General features: G+C 34.1%; 1 long non-coding RNA gene across 4 annotated transcripts; it reads right to left on the bottom strand.

Moving 5' to 3' along the window:
- Positions 1-4834: 4834 nt before the first annotated feature.
- Positions 4835-15370, bottom strand: LOC112031743 (uncharacterized). 4 transcript variants are annotated; one of them, XR_010627276.1, is made up of 6 exons: positions 14730-15370; positions 12930-13187; positions 9227-10714; positions 8716-8973; positions 6707-6956; positions 4835-5288 (listed from the first exon to the last, which is right to left on the bottom strand). It is a non-coding gene; the product is annotated as an uncharacterized LOC112031743 (long non-coding RNA). The 4 variants fall into 4 exon arrangements; XR_010627275.1 differs by lacking the exon at positions 9227-10714 and adding an exon at positions 11424-11994 and having other exon boundaries at positions 14730-15356; XR_010627277.1 differs by lacking the exon at positions 9227-10714 and having other exon boundaries at positions 8716-8965; positions 14730-15352.

The raw sequence follows: 15370 nt of genomic DNA, 5'->3' as shown, positions 1-15370 counted from the left end.
AAAAAAAAAACAAAAAAAATTCCTGGTATTGTTGTTTGTTACACTAACTAGAATTTTGTTTCTTATTGGATTGTTGTTGGAGAGGGGGGGGGGGGGGTCATTAATAATGTAAGTTTTTTTTATTGGTGTGACCTTGAAATTTGTGTATGGAAAATAGGTGTTGAATCGTCTAAAAATTGACAGAAAAGGTTTGTGAGAGAAGAAGCGATGAAGAAGGATGAAGATGTCAAATATGAAGCGATGAGATAAATTGAAGCTCTGAAGTATCAATTGAAGATGGATGTTGAAATAGGGAAATACAAAGGAGTCGTGAAGAAACTGAAGTTGGCATCAATAGGGTCTTGGATTTTTTTTGTAGTTTGTTTTGGTGTGTTTATGTATGCTGACAAACAAAAGCAGCCTATATGATGCTACCTTGATGTAACTTTTTGGATATTGATGTCAATGATAGTGATGTATGAGTGTCTCAGAAAATGTAGCTTTATGTTATCTTTCGGTGCATCAAAAAATGTAACCTTTTTATGTTAGCTTTTGGTTTATCAGACAATTTAGCTTAATATTAACTTTGATAATCATTGGTTACCACCACCTACAAAATCTATATCAACAAAAACAGCAATGATTAAGGTAGGTAAACAACACACTGTTGCATTTTATATAATCTAAATCCCAGTTATTAAGGCAAACAACAGCAACACACAGTATATAATCTAAATTCAAGAAATGTTTCTAAAAAAATCTTTATCAAGCTTTGACATAATAAGTATTTCACTGTACAATGACTTATATTTTCTAGTTTAACAAAATAGGTATTCCCATAAGAGTTGCTCATGCTATTGATGTAGCAATATAGGCAGATATATCACCTAAATATGCAATCTGCAAACATGCAGCACATAAAGCTGCAGAATTATATTCAGGACAAAAAAATAATTCTAGAATTGTCTTTAGTTGCAGAATCTATATCACTTAAAGCTCCAGAATTATGACTACCAAATGTATGTGGATTACATAAAACATATTATTGTTAACGCCCAGTTATTTGTGCTCAAATTAAGGTTTCTTCTTCTTCTTCTTGGACTGATCCCTTTGATTGAGGTTTTTCACAGTTGGCACCACCACACATTGATTGTTAGTACCACCACCAGCCGTTGAATCTCCAACACTTGTAGTAGCAGCCATTGAATCTCCAGAACTTGCAGCAACCATTACATCTCCAACACTTGTAGCAGCAGCCATTGAATCTCCAGACTTGCATTTTTTTTGTTTGATAGGTAAATAAATCTTCACTCCAAATATGATGAAAAGGTACAAAGGAAAAGACAAAGCAGACAGGCAGTGTGCTAAGAACCATAAAAGCAGCAAACTAAGATATAAGAAAAGTACAACTATCTAGCAAAGCTGGTAGGGAATTAAAAGTAAAAATTTCCAAAGTACAACTATCTATTTTGGCAGCTCAAGTTAGCATTTTCTTCTGAGCACTACTATCATTAGTGTTCATAATTTTGACATATGATACATCCATCTCTGCTTAGGAATCTTTTGAATCAAAGCAAGCAAACATGTTTATTGCTTTAGATATGCTGTTTGCTCTGCACAATGCCATGCTGCTTGAATCACGATAAATTAAAGCTTTATTTGTGTATGATCTATCAATCTTTATCATCTACATTTTCACTAGCACAAAGCAAAGGCCAAATTTGCCAAATAGCAAAATTTTAGAAAACAAAATCACCCCGTTACAGTTATTTAGTTATGTAGAGCATTTTTGGAACTTGAGTTCCAACTCAAAATTGAGTTTGGAAAACTCAGAGTTCCAAGCAATATGAGTTCTATTGCTTGGCATGCCATGCGAGTTGCTTTGAACTCAAGTTTGACATACAAACTCAAGTTCTAAAAATGTGCTACGTAACTAAATAACTTTGGCTGGATGCGTTTCACTTAAAATGTTGTTAAAATTGTGCTATTTTGCAAATTTGGCCCAAAGCAAACATGCATAGTCAGACCTTGGCTATATATCTGTATGTCTACTAGTTTTCTACCCTTTTTTTTTTTATTTGGAAACCAATATTACCATAAAATTAATTAACTTTTATTTTTTCAGGACTTTGCACTACAATCATCATAGAAGTTGACAAGTGATAATATCGAATAAAAATCATGCTTATTGCCTCAGTTCAGATTATCCATGACATATGCACATACATGTATGTTGAAATGAAGAAAAATGACCTGAGAAAACACAAAGTCATTGCTCCACACGAATTGGAATTGAGGGAGAGACCGAGTTCAAGTTTTTAATTTGGGGTAATTTCAGTCTAATTGTTTTTTAGGACTCGGATCTGGAACTAAGGGAGTGAGCCGAGAAACTGAGAGAGACTGAAGGAATCGAGAGGCTGGAGAGGAACAATAAATTACTACTTCTATAGCAGATGAAAGCAAGATTGACAAATGAGGGTCAAGTGATGTTTTAAGAGATCAAAATGGGGGCAATTCAATCATTTGATTATTGTAGTAAGTCTAAATTAGCTAACTAAAAGGTGAGATGTAAATTGTGCAAAAACAATAGTTTAGAGGGATTAAGCGTAAATTCTCATTGTTGTGCAACCATCATACTTGTGATGCACCGACACTTGTTGTACTTGGTGTAGATGTCCTCTGAAGTTCTGACCATTGTTAGGACAATGTATCCCACGTTATAACAAACAAAACAATATATACATAAGCATCAAGAAATTAAACATAACATAGAGAACAAAACTAACCTTGTCTTTTTTCTTTTTCTTTTCCGTTTTCTGTTTTTGTTCATCAAAAAAAAAACCTTGTCTTTTTTGGATTTTAATTTTTTAGAGGACATGTTTTGCTATTACGCCCAGCCCTTCTTACACTAAAAGAGCACTTGATGATGGTACCAGCTTTTGCTTATCCTATACTTGTTTTTAGGTTCCGAAGGATCTCTCTCTCTCTTCTTCTTGCGCCTGCCAAGTTGCACCTTATCCTTGGGTGGTGCCAAAAGGATCTATTGATGTCCTTTTCCACTGGTCCATGCTAGCCACATGACTTCAGGGGTAGTTCGAAATTTGTATATATATGCAAATCACAGATTCAAGAAAAACTTTAACACACAAATTCAACCAAATCTCAGCATCATCATCATCACAAACACAAATACAAACATAATCGCTGCAACAATCACTTTTTTCCCATCCATAGAAAAGTGGAAGTGACAAGTGGTATAATTAGTGAAGCAAAGTTTGTGTAATGTCATCAATATTAACAGAACTTTCTTTCATTAAGAATTTCTTGTGTATTCTGCTTGAATGTTGTGAGATTTTTTTTTTTTTTTTTTGAAGGGAAGTGTTGTGAAACTAATTATAATTATTTGATAAGATATTTTTCTGCCTAAGTTTAAAATTTATTATTTTGACAAATTTCTGTACTAAAAATATCTCGACAAATTTCTCATCAAGTTTCAATGGCTGCTACTCAAATCCTAAATTCAAATGCCACTGTACTTCATGGCTTAACAAATTATTGTCCTACCTTTGGGTAGAATTTCCTCACTTATTCTAATGACTCCAAGGTATACGTCTTCCACCTCACATTTTAGGCCATATAATAACACTATTTTTCTAATATAATAAATTCATTTATTTCATATTATATATATATATATATATTTGATTCAAGATAGAAATTTTACTCTATTCTAATTTAAGTGTATACACATGTGAAGCTCTCTCTTGGAGACTTGAACTCCGACTCTTACCCCTCATACCCCACAAGCACTTACACCTGTAGAGTGACTATCACACTAAGGATGTGCGATGACATTTCATATTCTATATTCAAATCTCCTAGCCTTATAATATTATCTTTAAATGACAATTACCAATTAACTTAACTAATAAAATCTCTGATAGTTGAATAAGAGATCTATAGTTCAATCTCAACTTATACCAAAAACTAATTGATGTCTTGATCTGATATTCTCAGACAATAAGATTACATATTCTTAGCCATAAACCCTTCTTTTTTTTGTTTTTTTTTTTTAACTTTAATTTTAAGAGAGTTCTCAATTTGAATTCACAATCCAGTTAAAAACAAGGATGTGTATTCCAATTAAAAAAATAGAAATTAATTTTTAAAATGAGAAGTAGTGCCAATCCCAAAAACTTAAGGTGATAAAAAAAGTATAAATTTAAGAATAGGAGGTAGCGCCACTTCCAATAAGTTTGATTATGAATTTGGTAAGCTACAACTTTATTCAATATCTCTTTTATTATATGTGAATTTTGACAAATTCACTGTAAGATTACATTTTTTTTTTTTGTATATTCTTCATGGTTGCAAAATTTTCAAAAGATTAAAAATTTACAGCTATGCCATTAATCAATTGTTTAAATTGCAAATTTTTGTAGTATAAAATTATGTATAAAAAATAAGTTTATAGATCATATAGTAAATAAAACCAAGTAATTTTAATAGTGGCGCCTACTAATTTAAATCCGGGCCCACCAAAATGCATCCCTCCGAATTGGAGAGAGAGCCAGGTAGAAAATGAGAGAAGAAACCCAAATGGTAAAGTGAAATATCCTGGAAAACGGAAGTAGATGGAAATGAAATAATTGAATAAATTAATGTGATTTGGTCATTAAAACCTAACACCAAATTTGGGAGAATGATACCACCGACGAGATAGTAAAATGGAAATACTGGTTGCAATTAGCGAATGATGATATTTAGCCATAATGATTTACTTCCAAAGAATATAAATTTCTTTAGCATCCCTTGACATCCACCTTCTGAACTTCATGTAACTAACAAGAGAAAGTGAATAAGAAAGCGTTCTCCATGCATCAAGAAAATGAGATCCCATATGTTGAATAAGTATTCAACTCAAACGAATATTATGAAAATGGTTCTCAAACCACAAACCTGCCTAAACAGCACCAATAGATGAAACTATAACCCAGAATGATATTTGCTTAGGATATCCACTAAATTTATAGCTCTTAGGTAACAAAAGAAGAACCTTGAAAGCACATGTTTGGATAAAAATAGAAAGAAAGATATGTGCACCACACACTTCAAGGATTGTGTAATTTATCGTGATTATCCATGGACAACCCCTACATGAAAATTGCCCAAAGTTCTTCGTGGCCATAGTCACTCAGTGAATATCATCTTCTTCACAGAACTTGGAGTACTTATCTGCATCCATCAAGCTCTTCAATTCACCACTATCACTCACCTCAACCTTCATTAACCATCCTTTGTCATATGGGCTTGAGTTAATCCACATCCAGACAGATACATCAGAAATAAGCAAAAAAGAAATGAAGGAAGAAACATATTCTTGATGGCAGAAAATAAGTCAAACTTAACCAATTAAAGGGAACTGGAATTGTGAATGAATTTTTTAACACAATGAAGGTGGTTAACCAACATTTTCAGAGACATAAATTTGTTCAGATGACTACCAGCATCAACCTAAAGCTCAATAAGTTTAGTAGCATGAGAGTTTCCCTTATGGTCTATTCAGCTCTTGATTGTTCCAAATATTGGCTACTAGGGACATTGCCTAACAACTTGCATACTAGAAGAAACTATATTTAACTATAGGCCATTTAAGGTAACTAAAAAAATAATTAAGGAAGAAGAAGGAAACTTGACTTAGAAGCCCTACCCAAAAGAAAGGGAAAGAAGAACCACGCAACACCAGACAAAAAGCGACATGGGGACAAGACATGCAGGGCAAGATGAAGACAACAAAGAGAAATAGTAAAATATGCCCAGCTTTAATAGCTAGCACACAATTCAGGAGGCAGAATTTGTTCATAGTCAGACCTCTCTGAATTCAGAGCAATTAAATAAACAGAGACAAAATCTGAGCCTGTGACATGTTTCATTTATGCACTGATGTCAAAAGATGAAGATTGGACACGGTTCAAATCAGTTCATAACCAATCCTCCCCCAAAATCTTAACTCTTACGTGCATTAGCACAAAATTCAATTTTGAAATTGGAAAACCAGATTCCTTTTTTTTTTTTAATAGATATTTTTTAGTTATCTTAAAATATTATCAAAACCACTTTTTGCAATTTCTTAGATTACGAAAATTGAACATTAGCAACATTAAATAAAGCAACACAAGGTATTTATCAGAACCACCAATTAAGTGATAGTAATTTATCACGAGAGCAATTGAGAAAACCAGAAATGAAAGGCAGAAAAATTAATTGTAAGATTAGTGACATTTTAGGGGCAGTGGTACCTAGCACAAACATGGAGAAAACTAGTGCTGGATTGACCTATCACAAGCAATTGCAGCCCAGTGGTAGCTCTTCCCCTTAATGGGAAAACTATAGATCAGAAAAAGGCACAAGAGCACTTGCATGTACAATAAACAAAAAGGTCATCAGGTATCACATCCTTAACAAATGCATAAGCAAGTTCAAATTGGCTGGCATTGTACTGAAACTCTAGTGTAGCTCCTAGTCTTAGATGATTCCCAATATTGAGACATTCAGTTTCAGTCAACCATGGAAAAGAAAATACAGTTATCATTTCTCTCCTGTTCCAATCTATGACTTTACTTGTTGATCCAGACCCAAAAAAAAAAAAAAAACACACACACACACAAAACACAAAAATAAGAAAAAACATATAGGACTGAAACTCAAATTAGAAAAGGAGACTCACCAGACCTGGGGAGTCATTGAGCTCTTCATTTACTTCAACCACTATCCCTGAAATGGGAGAATTAATATCATTAGTTGCCTTGACACTTTCAACCACACCAAAGCTGTCGTCCTGTGATACTGGAGCTCCCACTTCCGGTAATTCAATGTAGACAACTTCACCTAAATGATCCTGAGCATGGACGGTTATACCAACAGTAGCAGAATTCCCCTCAACTTTCACTCACATGAGAGTCAAGGTACTTAAGATCCTTCACAACCACATGTAACATGGAGAAAGCAGATCAATTTTCTAATAATCCAAAAAAGATCACATCTCAACAATTATTTTTTTGATAGACAAGAATACATTATTTAAAAAAAGAAAGCATAAAGTAGCCAAAATAATTATGCCAAAAAAACAGAAGCTATGTACAGCAAGAAAGAGACTCTAAAAACATGGGAATGGAGTCACTAGATGTGAATCCCTAAGCATGAGACCAATCAAACAAAGTGTCTACAAATGAGGCAATGAGCTTGTCCCCCATACTCTCCAAATCCTCAAACGTAAGCTTGTTTCGTTCCTCTAGATTGTCCACATCAAGCATAATGGCACCAAGTTCCTAATACCCGAGGAGTGCTTCCCCAACCAATTGCACCACCCAAACAAAAGGTCAACCACTCTCTCAGGTAAAACAAGAGACACAAAAAGATCTCAAAGAAAAACTCCGCAATTGGTACACAACCTTGCAGTGAACCAACAAGTGATCCACTGCCTCTCCACTACACCGACACACACAACACCACTCCACTATAGTAAAGCCTCTTCCCCTTAAGTGATTCTATATCTAGAAACGAAAAGATATTGCTGCATACTACAAAATCAATGAACTATATTATCATTTGTTTGGAGAACCATCTTTATTCCATTCGGATATATCAATTAGAAATTTAATCAGATAACTTCCTATGAGAAAACAGGACACCATTCAGAAGCATTTAAAACCCTTTTACATCTATAAAATTCCTTCTTTGTTCTTAGAAATTCTCTTAAAAATGAGCCACCAGTATCTTAGTCCCATGACATTTTTTTTTTTCATAAGTAGTCCCATGACAAATTTAAATCTCAAAGAAGTGTGTTCAATAAGTCAAATAATAATCATGGTAATAGTGTGTTCAACAATCATATTGCATTTGAGATATCACACATCCTATATTTCATATGATTTAATTAAAAAATATGCACCACACTTTCCACCACTGTAGCAACAGATCATTGTCCATACTGAGAGCAACTACCTCCAAACAAACACACTTGGATTTGAATTTTCAACAAATTATATGTTACAGACAATGGCTTAGGTTTCATTTTTCATTACAAAGAAAAAACAATTATAGGAATAATCGACCTAAGATTAATCACAATAATCAACCTAAGGAATAATCCCCTTAATGGGAAGGCTATAGATAAGAGGAGGGTATTGATAAAAAGATGGGTATTGGAATGAGCCACTTGCATTGAATAGAGAGAGAGAGAGAGAGAGAGAGAGAGAGGGAAGAAATAACAGGCTATCAGAAAGCAACTGTGTATCAAAGTTTCAACACATGCTTAGAAACGAAGAACCTCCAAAAGAATAAAAGATGAGAGAGAGAGAGAGATAACGAGAGAGTCAACTTAATGTGGTAAGTAAAGCTTGTTGACTTACTCTACAATCTTTTATTGTGGAAGAAAAAGTCTCTAGAGCACTTGTGCTTGGGATCTCATGTAAAATAAACGAACATAGGCTATCACATCCTTAACAAATGCAAAAGCAAGTTCAGATTGGCTGGCAATGTACTAAAACTCTAGCATAGCTCCTAGATGATTGGCAATAAAGAGTCATTCAGTTTCAGTCAACCATGAAAAAGAAAATATGGTTATCTTTTCTCTTTTGTTCCAATGTATGAGTTTAATTGTGAATCCGGACCCAAAAAAATAAATAACCTACATAACATAAGGCACTGAAACTCAAATTAGAAAAGGAGACTCACCAGACCAGGGGAATCATTGAGCTCTTCATTACTTCAACCAATTTCCCTGAAATGGGAGAATCAATATCACTAGTAGCCTTAACACTTCAACCGCACCAAAGCTGCTGCCATGTGATACAGGAGCCCCCACTTCCAGTAATTCAACATAGACAACATCACCTAAATGATCCTGAGCATGGTTGATTATACCAACAGTAGCAGAATTCCCCTCAACTTTAACCCACTCATGAGAGTCAAGATACTTAAGATCCTTAACAACTGCATGTAAAATGGAAAAGAAATTTATAAGCACAGTAGGCATGACAATTTTCTAAGGATAGAAGAAAGATTTGATTTCCACAATTACCAAAATCAATATTAACTAAAGTGAGTCTGTATCTAGAAATGAAAAGATTAGAACCATCTTTATTCCATATGGATACATAGATTAGAAATTTATTGGATAACTTCATATAAGATAACAGAACTCTGATAAAAAAAATTGAGAGAGAGAGCTGAGCAATGCACTTACAAATTAAGAATTTTTTTTGTTAACCTTGCAGAAGCATTCAAAACCCTTTACATTTTCGCTGCAATACTCTTGACACCCCACATGCTGTTGGAGCGTGTTTATGGTTACATTTTCATTAAATAAGCTTCTTTTTCTATAAGTACATACCTGAATGAAAAATGCTAGTGCCACAACAGGTGGCACAACTTTTGCCACAACTTGCCCACATGGCATATTGTGAGTGGCAAGCTGTGGACTCACATAGACCCACCATTTTTTCTCTACCACTCACAACTGTCCAAGTGGGCAAGTTGTGTCATTTCTTGTGGTCCTAGCAATTTTCTGCTTAAATTGAAATGGAGAGAGGTACTTGAAATCAGAGTTTGACCGCCTAAAAAATAACAGCCTATTGACTTAACAGAACTTTGTACAAACACATGCGTTTGCAAGTGATGGAGTGAGACAAACCATATTGTAAGCACTGTTCAACCTTTTAATTTTATTGACAAGTTACAAACACACTCAGTGGGTCTTAAACCCACAAACTTACCCTCCACCATGATTTTACAAAGGGAAGAAGGTATCATTTGGGCTAGAGTTCATTGTGCCAAAAGAAAATACAACACCTACTTTTTTCAAAGTGTGGGGAAAAAATTAATAAAGAGTTGAAAAATAGCTGAACGTAGAAAATAAAGGAAAATATTGCTGCAAACGCCAATTTTGCCTTGGCGAGGACCATTTAAATTTAGAGAAACAGAGGAATATGTGAACGAGTTGAAATGGGGGTAGAGATGATTATCAGAAAATTTACATCTTTATGGTTTTCTTGCATAACAACCTGTACAGGAAAATTCAACTACATTTTTCATACAGAATCATAGATAACAATAACAATAACAAGTACAATGCATGCCAGCATCCATTTCTAAAGAACAAAAAAATGCATTTATAGGAAAATAATATTTAAGATAAAAAATTCAGATTTAGTACATCATTTTGAACAACCTTTAATAGTTGAAACTTTTTAATAACTAATCAATATATTTCTCCACTGACAAGCCAAATTAACATTCTGAATTTGGTCGTATTTCATAACCATCATCATCTTTCTTACAAAGACTCTAAGAGTGTATTAGCCTAAAATTGTCCATATCAATTGTCAGTAAATAATAACAGTAAACCCTGTAAAGTGCATTACTTTAAGGTAAAGCTTAGATTTGTACCGGCAGTAATATTCTATACACTTTCCAGTGAAGGTAATTACAATTATAAAATTTGGACCCAAAATTCATAACCGATTTTTATGTGAATAAAAGGATATCTACAACTGCTCATACTCTTTCAAATTTTTAAACTCTGGACATAAAAATTGAAGCTTAAATTCCTTCTGGAAAATTTTAAACTTCAACAATGGTAGAGTAAACAATTTCCACATCACTGATAAATATAACTGTCTCTTATAATGGTACGCCTAAAGGTTATTCTATGTTGTTCTATACTTGTATTTGTCTGTGAACGTGACATCATGCAACAAAGTGAAAATGAACAGAATACATTAGATTCTCACAAATTGAAAGTCCAAACATCACCCTATATCAACCAACTTTCCACCACTATAGCACAGATCATGGTCCATACTGACAGCAACTACTTCAAAACATTCAGACTCGGGTTTGAATTTTTGACAATTATATGTGACAGACATTGGCTTAGATTTCGTTTTCATTAAAAATAAAGATAAAAATAAAAATAAAAATTATAGAAATAATTGGCCTAACATTAATCACAATTCCAGAACAACAAAAAATTGATCAAACTATAAAAAGTATAGCTTTCACACACACACACACACACAAACACACACACAGTATATTGATATAAGAATGCCCAGATTCAAGAACTTATTGATCTATGCTGTAAAAAAGTCCAAAACTTTGAAAATATGAAACCAATCACAACGACAAACAAACCCCATTTCCAAAATTCAAGAACCCATCATCTCAGCAGTAATAAAAACCAAAACTTGGTAACTAAATATGATAACAATGAAAAAAATAAAACAGACCCCATTTCCAAAAACCAATATTCTGATCAAAGAATCATAGATCAACCATTTTAACTAACTAACACATAAATGAGTGATCCAAATCCACATTTTAATATATACATATAAAAGGAAAATAAAGAACAATCCATCAGAGCAAAGTCTGATATATACCAGAAGCAAACCCTCCATGGAACGCTGAGATCCTGAGGTATGAGGCAGCCCTTGAAGCCCACAACAACCTTGAAGCCATGTTGGAAACTTTAAACCCAAAAACAAAAAACACTGCCCTTTCTGTTTCTCTCTCCCTCAACACACAAAACATGCTACACAAATATTTGTTTCTCTTATAAATTCTAATAATACTAGGTGGGGTTTGGAGAGTTGGTGGGGGTGTTCCAAACTTCCAATCACTATATTTTTAAGCCACCAGCGAGAAGAACTTTGGAGCCAGTTGAGAATTTTGGGTAGTTTAGAATGTTCTATAAGGAAGGGGAGAGCATGACCCTCAATATGTGAGGCTCTCTTCAATTCTGAATCAGAACATCCTCTGCCTACAGAACAACTTTTGCTTAGGCATTGGGTTAAAGTTGATGTTGGTGCATTGCAGGATGGTAGTATATCACTCAATTTGATGGAATAGATGATATAAGAGGAAATGCCCTTGTACACAGAGACACAAACGTACAAAGGCTTGCTAAGATCTACTCCTAATGAGGGCAATTGCAATTCCTCCAATAAAACCCTAAAATTCAAAAATCCCAAAATCAAAAAGAGTCATAAAAAATAAAGCCAATTAAACTAAACAGTCAATGAAATAAATTAACCCCGGCAACCCTAATGCAAAACCATCAAGCTGAACCCAATTGCATAATAAAACCCATAATATTATGCCTTTAACTGCAAGTAATTTATCACGAGAACAATTGAGAAAACTAGAAATGAAAGGCAGAAAACTTAATTGTAACATTAGTTCTGTTTTAGGGGCAGTGGTACCTAGCACAAGCATGGAGAAAACTAGTGCTGGTTTGACCTGCCACAAGCATTTGCACCCCAGTGGCACCCCTTCCCCTTAATGCGAAGGCTATAGATAGGCGGAGGGTTTTGATAAAAAGAAGATAGGTGTTGGATTAAGCTACTTGCATTGGAGAGAGAGAGACAAGGAGGTAGGGAAGGATATAACAGGCGATCAGAAAGCGACCGTGTTTCAATGTTTCAACACATGTGAAGAAAAGAAGAACCTCCAAAAGAATAAAAGATGAGAGAGTCAGCTTAATGTGGTAAGTAAAGCTTGTTGACTGACTCTACAAACTTTGATTGGGAAAGAAAAAAAACAGGCTCAAGAGCACTTGTGCATGGATTCTCACATAAAATAAACGAACATAACATCAGGTATCACATCCTTAACAAATGCAAAAGCAAGTTCAGATTGGTTGGCAATGTACTGAAACTCTAGTGTAGCTTCTAGATGATTGGCAATATAGAGACATTCAGTTTCAGTCAACAATGAAAAAGAAAATATGGTTATCTTTTCTCTCCAGTTCCAATCTATAAATTTACTTGTGGATCCAGAGACACCCCCCCCCCCCCCCCCCCTCACCCCCCCCACAAAAAAAAAAAAAAAAAAAAAACCCTATATAACATAAGGCACTGAAACTCAAATTAGAAAAGGAGACTCACCAGACCCAGGGAGTCATCGAGCTCTTAGTTTACTTCAACCACTTTCCAAAAAATGGGACAATAAATATCACTAATAGCATTGACACTTTCAACCACAACAAAGCTGTTGCCCTGCGATATAGGAGCCCCCATTTCTAGTAATTCAACAGACAACATCACCTAAATAATCCTGAGCATGGTTGGTTATGCTAACAGTATCAGAATTCCCCTCAACGTTAATCCACTCATGAGAGTCAAGATCCTTAAGATCCTTCACAACTGCACGTAAAATGCAGAAGAAAAGTATAAGCACAATAGGTAGGTTAATTTTCAAAGAATCCAACAAAGACGTGATATCAACAATTCCCAAAATCAATATTAAATAAAGTAATTCTGTAACTAGAAATGAAAAGATATTGCAGAATGCTACAAAATCAATGAACTAGATTATCATTTACATAAGAGAACTATCTCTATTCTATATGGATATATCGATTAGAAATTTGATTGGATAACTTTATGAGAAAACAAAACTCCAATAAAACAATTGAGAGAGAGAGAGAGAGAGAGAGAGAGCTGAGTAATGCACTCACAGATGAAGAATGTTGCTTGTTAAGCTTGCAGAAGCATTCAAAACCCTTTTACATTTTCTTTACAATAGTCTTGACACCCCACATGTTGTTGGAGCATCATAAATAATAGTAGTTTATGGATACGTTTTCATTAAATAAGCTGTTTTTCATATAAGTAAATACTTGAATTAAGATGGAGAGGTCCTTAAAATCAGAGTATGACCACCTAAAAAATAACAGCCTGTTGTCCTTACATAACTTTATCCAACACTTGCGTGTGCAAATGATGAAGCGAGATGAACCATATTGTAAGCACACTGCTCAACCTGAGCATAATTCACCTTTTCCTTTTATTGACAACTTACAAACACACACACTCAGCAGGTCTTAAACCCACAAACTTACCCTCCACCATGATCTTACAAGGGAAGGAGGTGTCATTTGGGTTAGAGTTCATTGGGCCAAAAGAAAATATGACACCTACTTTTTTCCAAGTGCAGGAAATAAATAAGTAAAGAGTGAAAAATAGCTGAACGTAGAAATGAAGGAAAAAATTGCTGCAAGTGCCACTTTTGCCCTGGTGAGGACCATTTAGAATTAGAGAAACAGAGGAATCTGTGAAAGATATGAAACGGTGATAGAGATAATTATGAGAAAAATTACAGCTTTTTGGTTTTCTTGTATAACAACCTGTACAGGAAATTTCAACTATGACTTTCATATAAATGATCTAACAATAACAATAATAAGAATATCACAATGATCTATGATCGTAATTGGCCTAACATTAATCACAATTCCAGCACAACAAGAAACTGACCACACTATAAAAAGCATAGCTTTCACACACACACAGAGATAATATATTGATATATGAATGCCAAGATTCAAGAAGCGATTGATCTCAGCAGTAATTTAATATATAAAAATAAAATGAATAACTTGGTATATATGATACCAATGACAAAAACAAACAAACCCAATTTCCAAAAATCAAGAACCCATTGATCTCAGCAGTAATAAAAACCAAAATTTGGTAAATCAATATGGTACCAATGACTTAAAAAAAAAAATAAAAAAAATAAAAAAAATAAAACCAATATTCTGATAAAAGAATCATAGATCAATCATTTCAACCAACTAACACATAAATGGAGAGATTCAAATCCACACCTCAGTCATTCTGATTGACATATACATACAAAAGGCAAAAAAAGAACAACCCATAAATGCAAAGCCTGATACATACCAGAAGCAAAGCGTCTGTGGAACACAGAGATCCTGAGGCATGAGGCAGCCCTTGAAGAAGCCATGTTAGAATGAAACTTTGAACCCAAAAACTGAAAGACCTTGCCTTTTCTGTTTCTCTCTCCTCAAAAGTCAACACACACTACACTATTTGGGTAGTTTAGAATGTTCTATATTGAATACGTAAACAGAGATTACAGACCTATCAATTCTGTAAACAGAGATTACAGATCTATATTGCACAAATATTGAATACGTAAACAGAGACACAAACGTAGATCTATCAATTCTGCTCCTAATGATTACAGACCCAATTCCTCCAATAAAACCTTAAAATAAAAATAAAAATAAAATAAAAAATCCCAGAATCAAAAAGAATAATAAAAATTAAAGCAGATTAAAGTAATCGGTCAACGAAATAAAACAACCCCAGAAAACCTATACCAAACTCATTTGTATAATATAACCAAGAGTTACGTTATAACTCTCGATTTCAAACGCCAACCAAGAAAAATTCCTTTTCAATTGAAAGGTTTTGCAGGATAAATGTTCGGACAGCCATCCTCACTCCTAATTTAAAAACAAAGCAAAACAAAACAAGAAAAATACGACAACACCCTCAGTCTCAAGTGGCGGTAAATT

Source organism: Quercus suber, unplaced genomic scaffold (assembly GCF_002906115.3).
Source record: "Quercus suber isolate HL8 unplaced genomic scaffold, Cork oak 2.0 scaffold_1076, whole genome shotgun sequence".
NCBI lineage: Eukaryota > Viridiplantae > Streptophyta > Magnoliopsida > Fagales > Fagaceae > Quercus > Quercus suber.
Note: the sequence above shows the minus strand (reverse complement) of the source record. Positions and strands in the feature narration are given on the sequence as shown.